We start from the raw sequence: 6,010 nt of genomic DNA on the forward strand, positions 1-6,010 counted from the left end.
AGCTCCGATCTGCACGATTTCTGACCAAAAAAAGATGTAACAAGCTTAGGAAATGTTATATACCTCAACTACTATCATCTAGCAGCTCAAAAACCATCAAAATCGAGCCCAAAACCTGAAAATCTTGTCGGAGAATATGAGTGAATAGTTCCCGTCTAAAACTTTGACGATTCCCGGCGATCCAACCGTTGGATTTTCAATTTCTTTATACCAATAGATTCGTCTTGATCTTTCCTACAATCTGACTGTTCGAATCTGCGATCGGATCTCCGGTGAATGGCCGGAAAAATAAAAAATGTGGACTGCTACAGTGAAATCGAATTCTGTGCAGAATCTGTATGTTCTAACTCAATTTCCCAACGATCCAACCGTCTGATCGTCAATTTCTTTACACCAATAGCTTTGTCTTGATGTTGGCTACAAAGTGACCGATCTGATCTTCGATCGGTGCTCTGGTGAACGGTCGGCGATGGCAAACGTGGGACCGCTACAATGAATCCAAAAATTGGGGAAAATTTGGGAAAAATCTATAATCTGTGTTTTCCTTTATGATGTTCCGTGCTTGTTTTTCTATTTTTAGTAATTCAATATTTTCGGGTCTTGAACTAATTTATTTGATACTCAACTGGTAAAATTAGTCTCTAATCTGATGTTTTTCTGATACATACATCCAACATCAATTAATACCATTTCTGAAATTATTGACTTTGACCAGTCAATTAGACTCGTAATTTTTTTTTTCCAAATTAATTTATCTAGCATAAATAATTATTTTTATTTTAATATCTCAATAATTATTTTAAAATGCCAATATTCCATATATCCAAAAATAGTCAAACTCATTGACTAATTGTCAAGTGTATTTTATGAATACAATCTATAACTTATTTGGCAATAATAATTATTTTATCAACTCAATAATTATTTTAATTTTCAATTAATTCGATAATAAATTTTCGGGGCGTTACAATTCTCTCCCCCTTAAATGGAATTTTGTCCTCGAAATTGAAATACAAACTGAAAGTCTCTGGATAACGCGTCTGCATATCAGCATCGGCCTCCCAAGTAGCCACTTCTGAATGATTCAGTCATCGGACCTTGACCATGGGAAGAACTCGCGTCCTAAACTTTCGCTCCTCACGTGCTAAGATCTGCACCGGTCGTTTCTCGAACGACAAGTCTGGTGTCAAATGCAGAGGTTCTTAGTCTAGTATGTCAGATGGATCTGAGATATACTTCCGCAACATCGATACGTGGAATACAGTGCACAGGTAGTAGTGCTATACGGTAGAATAACGTACCAATCCTCCCCAAAATTTTGAAAGGACTAATAAACTTCGGAATGAGCTTGCCGCTCCTACAAAAACGCATCACTTCTTTCATAGGTGAATTCCTCACAGAGACGTGGTCAACAAAGGCAACTCGAGGTCTCTTCGTCGTCGGTCAGCATAACTCTTCTGATTCTAATGTCGAACTTAAATCTGATCAAAACATAACTTTCCAAGTCGGCTGAAAATCCGCTTTAAGATCTAATTCGGATCAGCAAAATCCTCAATATCTTCGGACACATGATTCAAACGCAAAAATTCAAAGAAGACGGTACCCAAATGGCTGGTTGTGTCCTCGTTTCGCCATATAAATATGACCATTTGACTCATTCTTCCTATCCTCAGTTATTTTCTCAAGATCTCGAAGAAGAAGAAGATGACATTTTTTATGTTTTGCATCATAACCTTCTTGATAATCCTTCTCATGTACCTCCTATTTGCCGGTGAATATCCACCCCAACTTTTTTCTCTATTCTTGGATTTGCTTGTACTCATTGTTCTTCCCTTATATTGGGTTGTCATAATGATAGAATTTTTCTAAGTTCAGTCAAATTCTCAGTTATGTTATAGATCCTGGTATGAATTCAGTGTTTCCGATAGTTTACTCTGATTCTACCCATGTAACATCCTCATATTGTTCAATTTGATGTTCGAGTATTATGATAATATCAGATAAGTTATGTTTATAATGTGTTCAAAATGCAAACTTAACAACGTCTTTCTCTGTAACTTGCAACTGATGGCATCCAAATAGCAAATTGATCTTGTCAAACCTTGAAACTCCGACAACTAATCAAATAAACCATCGATTCTAGTCACGGCATAATTGTTCTTCACTATGACTGGATTCTTCATATAGCAATAGAACTTGTACTTGACTTTGCCATTTAGTAAAAATTATCGTCCGCATATGATAAATAATCAAAATCCTGACTCCGACAGTACAACTAGATCAACTCTCATTGTCTGCTCTCGTATCTCTAACTACACTCCACTGCGCACACATGTGGTAGAAAGAACCTCTCCAGAAGGTACGGTAACATTATAACATGTATTAGAAACCTCAGGTATAATACATACTCTCCTAATAAACATAAGTGATATGAACAAATGCTTAGTTCTAGATCACGCGTCAGATAAATCGGCTCATGTATCTTTAGTTGTCTCGACGCATAAGCAATCACTCTGTCACACTGCATAAGTACGGCGCCTAAGCCCATCTTAGATGCATCTGTGTACGCCACTAACTCCTCGCGTGCTACTGGCAATTACCAATACTGACGCAGAAGTGAGTGCCTTCTTAAGCTGATAAAAACTCCTCTGGCAATCAGAACTCTACACAAACTTCGCATTTTTCTTGGTCAAGGATATCAAGGGTACTGAAATAGATGAAAAGCCCTTAATGATCTTCCTGTAGTATCCTGTTAGACTCAAGAAATTGCGAATCTCTGACAACTATCTGAACCTTAGGTGGATCAACTGTTATTCCGTCCTTAGAAACAATATGCCCAAGAAATGCCACCTGCTCGAGCCAAAATTCACACTTGCTGAACTTCGCATACAGTGGATGCTCCACCAGGATGTGCAAAGTTTTCTGCAAGTGATGTCTATGCTCCTCCATTCTCCTAGAGTAGATCAAGATCTCATCAATAAAAACAATGATGAACTTGTCTAGATATGGCATTACCAAAAACTTATAATGCCCATGTCTAGATATGGCATCACCAAAAACTCATAATGCCCATCACGTGTCTGGAAAACAGTTTTGGACACGTCAGAATCTCTGATTCTCAACTGACGGTATCCAGATCATATATCGATCTTGGAGAATACCGAGGCTCCCTGCAACTGATCAAATAATTCCTCTATCCTCGGCAGTGGATACCTGTTCTTAACTGTAACCCAATTAAGCTCCCGGTAGTCAATACACAGTCTCATGCTGACATCCTTCTTCTTCACAAATAACACTTGCGTTCCTCAAGGAGAAAAGCTAGGGAGAATGAAGCTCTTCTCCAATAGCTCCTGAATCTGCTCCCTCGGCTCTTTCATCTCAGTAGGAGCAAGTCGCTACGATGTCTTAGAAATAGGCACAGTGCCTGGCAGAAACTCAATGCTGAACTCAACCTCTCGAACTGGGGAATTCTGGCAACATTCTCCTGAAATTTGTCTGGAAAGTCGCATACAATTTCTACATTCTCAGTAGAACTAGTAAAAAAACCTCTTTCAACTCCTAAGTAATAACTTCCTCGCACGTACACGAGAGATGACGTGCAGGGTATTGTTGCTCTGAGCTGCATAAAAAAAATAATTGGTTCTCCGTTCTTAGAATTCAGTGATACTGTCCTCTTCTGAAAGTCAACCGAAACTCTTTTGACTGTCATCCAGTCCATACCTAGAATAAGATCAAATCCTGTCATCGCTTGTACAACCAGATCAGCTTCTACAGCATTCCTCTGTTGCTCTATCTCTAACCCACTGAGCACGCTGAAAGTGAATAGAATATCCCGAGAAGGTACGGTAACATCATAACCCGTATTAAATACCTCGATTATAATTTCAACCATACTAATAAACTTCTGTGAGATAAGTGAATGCGTAGTTCCAGAATCTAGCATCGCAATTGTAGAAATACCTCTAACGTTAATCTTCCCTGCACGCAGAAGATTTCCCAGCAGATAAAGATAATATTTCTAGAGCAACTACTACGAACCAATTAACATCTAAAGTTCGAACCTAAACATACTCGATTCCCAAATTTGGTTCGCCTCTTACTAAAATTATAGTACTCATATAATACTTTATAAATCCTAAGTATCATGTCCTAAATATTTATATCCATAATGAACTTTACGTACAAATCTTGAGATCAACGCAACTTAGACCAAGCATTCACCAAAGAAATTGTTCTCGAAAACTATCAAACTTATAGGCAAATAAAAATTCAATCTCAAATTTTTATATTGCATGTGCAATATAAAATAACAATCCCAAGTGGTTAATTCTCATTCTAGATTCTAGTTTCCTCCGATCTATTATCCTCGCGGTCATCCTGACGTCTTTCGAGTAAAACACGTTTCAAAGGCACACTGCAATGTCCATAAACTCCACACGCAACCGCTATATATAACTAAGTATCTTAACTTAAAGTCCTTACAACATATTTCAGTGAAAACATAACTCATGTTTCTCATACGTAAAACATAACTTAAAGCATTTAAATCTTACAGACTGGAAGTTCGGCTTCTGAGCTCCACGTAGCAGGCTAGTCACCCTCCAAGGACCATGCTCTGATACCAACTGAAAAGACCCGTAACTACTACTAATTTCTTATTTTTTTTATCCTTGCATTCAAGATCCGTAACAAAAAAACTTAAATAATATACTCTCATAAATCCATGCATACGCAAAATATTTCAAACCAATAAAATATGAAAGAGAAAATATTAAAACATGTGCGGAAATAACTGCTTTAAATCTCAAAAACCACTGAACATAAACTGAGCATCGGTCACGGGTGTACTAGCTGCACTGGATACTCATACGCCTTTATTGCCAGTAGGGACCTCCTCATCGTCATCATACTCATAATCACCTGCACCATCTAAATCTAGTGAGCCTACAGGCTTAGCATGCTCTATCCAGTAATAACAAATATGAAACTACATGCAAGCACATATCGTATAAAATATCGTGAATATATCATATACGTGCATGATCATAAAATAATGCATCATAAGAAAATATGTCATCATCGGTCATACATACATCATAACTAATCATACATAGCATAATTGAGCATGTCATAATCATAAAAACTGAGTATGGTCATATCCATGAATGTAACTAATAATTGTGCCGATTGATCAGTCTAAAAGAACCAACGTACGTGGCGATAGATAATTCCACCTCTATGCTGGTAGTAAAACTACCTTGTGCTCGGTGGTAAAACCACATCTATGACGGTATTAGAACTACCTCAGTGCCGGTAGTAAACCACCTCTGTGCCGTCACATCACTTTAATTTCCATAAAAACATTTTTCATGCTCAATTCTCAATCATAAATACATCATAAAAATATTTCATGTATGCATGTACTTAAATTTTATCATTATTTCTTTATTTCATGAAAATTTATCCGTAAATATATATTTAATTATTTTTCATAAAATTCATACTTATATATATATATATATATATATATATATATATATATATATATATATATATATCCAAAAACAAATACATGCACGAATTAAATATATATTTACGGATCATTTATTTTCATAGACTTGTTCGAGCTGCTGACCCCCCCCCCCCCCTTAACTTAAGCCCATAAATTGCTAGAATAGCCCGTTATCAATTTAAACTGACTCATTAATTTTAAAAATTGATTCATCAACTTAAGCTAGCTTATTAATAACTTAATCTAGCCCATAAACTCTTAATCTGGCCCGAATCATAACTTAGCCCAATTATGCATTAAGGCTAACCAAGCCCATGATTCAATATTTAATCAATTAAACACTAATTAAATTACTCGAACCCGAAATAAAAATAACCCGACCAATAAGGACCCTAACTCAAACTCAAACCCATGGATCAGCAGGCTTGAACGAGTACATGGCAGAAATACATAATAACTTATGTCATATGCATGCTTTCATGAGTTTGTTCTAAACCA

The sequence above is a fragment of the Henckelia pumila genome, chromosome 4, assembly GCF_033568475.1.
Source record: "Henckelia pumila isolate YLH828 chromosome 4, ASM3356847v2, whole genome shotgun sequence".
NCBI lineage: Eukaryota > Viridiplantae > Streptophyta > Magnoliopsida > Lamiales > Gesneriaceae > Henckelia > Henckelia pumila.